The sequence below is a fragment of the Elephantulus edwardii genome, unplaced genomic scaffold (assembly GCF_000299155.1).
Source record: "Elephantulus edwardii isolate Elephantulus edwardi_28Jun2011 unplaced genomic scaffold, EleEdw1.0 scaffold00144, whole genome shotgun sequence".
Taxonomy (NCBI): Eukaryota; Metazoa; Chordata; class Mammalia; order Macroscelidea; family Macroscelididae; genus Elephantulus; species Elephantulus edwardii.
In genome coordinates, this window is record NW_006399894.1 from 5,691,405 (window position 1) to 5,693,542 (window position 2,138).

The 2,138-nt window shown below is 39.4% G+C and overlaps 1 protein-coding gene across 1 annotated transcript in view; it reads right to left on the reverse strand.

The window, feature by feature from the left end:
- Nucleotides 1-2,138, reverse strand: part of CCSER1 (coiled-coil serine-rich protein 1) — a 1,860,678-nt gene that overhangs the window by 102,720 nt on the left and 1,755,820 nt on the right. The gene's annotated exons all lie outside the window — the stretch shown is intronic.

Sequence of the window (2,138 nt, forward strand, 5' to 3'; positions counted from 1 at the left end):
AGAAAATTTCTACCACCTTTTGCAGTCAGAGATTGATTGAGCATGCAGTCAAGATGTATTAATAATAATGGGTGATGGGAATCCAAAAGTTGGGAACAGAGAAGGTGGATCAGTAGTTGGAAAACAGGGACTTGGTGACAGAAATGAAGCTGGAGGTGAAATGACAAAATTTTACACAATCAACAATTTATTCATTGCAAATATATTTTATAAGAAACATAAACACAGGCAATACAAATGGATTTCACCTAAGAGTATGTATAGGATCAGATCTATTACATTTGTGGAAAGAACCACTGGAGAAGCTCAATATCAGCTGTGAAAACTAGGCCAGGTGCTAATTGTGGAAGAGACCACAAACTACATATATACAAGTTCAAGCAGAAGCTAAAGAAAATGAAATCAAATTTATGGAAACCAAAATATCACCTGGAGCTTATCCCACCCGAATTTCAAAACTATCTCAGAAACAGGTTTGAGGCCTTGAACTCTAATGGGTGAAGACCAGATGAGTTGTGGGAGGATATCAAGAGTATCATCCAGGAAGAATACAGGGGATCAATACAAAGACAGAGAAAGAAAAAAAGACCAAGGTACATGTCAGCAGAGACTCTGGATATTTCACTAGAGCGCCAAGAAGCCAAAGCAGAGGGAAGAAATCAATATATTAAGGAGCTGAACAAAAGGGTTCGAAGGGCAGCATGGGAAAACAAAGGAAATATTATAATGAATGTGCAAGAGCTGGAAACAGAAAACCAAAGGGCCAAACTCGCTTGACATTTCTTAAGCTCAAGGAACTGAAGAACAAATTAAAGCCTCCAGTTACAATGCAACGGATGATTTGGGCAGAATATTAAATGATATAGGAAGAAGTATATGAAGATGGAAAAAGTATATAGAGTCATTGTATCAAAAGGAATTGGCAGATACAGAAGAATTTCATGAAACAACATATGAGCAAGAGTTTGTGGTGATGAAGGAAGAAGTTTAAGCTGCCCTGAAAGAAATGGCAAAAAAACCCCAAAAAACAAAACAACAAGGCCCCAGGAATTGATGGTATATAAATTGGCATATTTCAACAAAGAGATGCTGCCCTGGATGTGCTAAGTTGTGCCAAGAAATCTGGAGGAGAGCCACCTGGCCAACTGACTGGAATAGATCTATATTTGGTCCCATTACAAAGGAAGGTGATCCAACAGAGTGTGGAAATTATCGAACAATATCATTGATATCACATGCAAGCAAGATTCTGCTGAAGATTATGCAAAAACAACTGAAACAACATATCAACAGTGAATTTCTAAAAGTGCAGGCAGGGTTTAGAAGAGGCCGAGGTACTAAGGATATTATAGCTAATGTTAGATGACTCTTGGCTGAAAGCAGGGAGTGCCAGTGGGATGTCTACCTGTGTTTTATTGACTATGCAAAAGCATTTGACTGTGTGAACCACAACAAATTGTGGCTAACTCTGAGAATAATGGAATACCAGAACATTTGATCATGCTTATGTGAATCCTATACTTGGACCATGAGGCAATTGTCAGAATAAAGCAAGGACACACTGCCTGGTTCAAAATTGAGGAGGGTGCACACCAGGGATGTGTCCTATCTCCATACCTTTTCAATCTATATGCAGAACAGATTTTCTGGGAGGCTGGCCTCTAAAAGGAGCAATATGGCATCAGGATTTATAGAGGACTCATCAACAATGTGTGTTATGCATATGACACAATCCTGTTTGCTAAAACTTAGAAGGACTTGAAGTGCTTGCTGCAGAAGGTCAAGGAAAGCAGCCTTCGATATGAATTGAAGCTCAATATCAAGGACATAAAGATTCTTACCAGTGGGCTGATTGATTGGCAGTATCATGATAGATGGTGAAGAGACTGAGATTGTTAACAGCTTTAGTTTGCTTGGCTCCACAATCAATACTCTTGGCCCCAGCAGCCAGGATATTAAAAGACCAATTACATTGGGCAAGTCTTCTGTCAGAGACCTCTCCAAAGTGCTGAAGAGCAATGTCAGTTTGGAGATCAAAGTGCACATGGTGCACAGGCATGGGCTTTTTAATTACTTGCTATGTATCAGAGAGCTGGACAATGACTAGGGATAATAGAAGGAAAATGGATGCCTTTGAG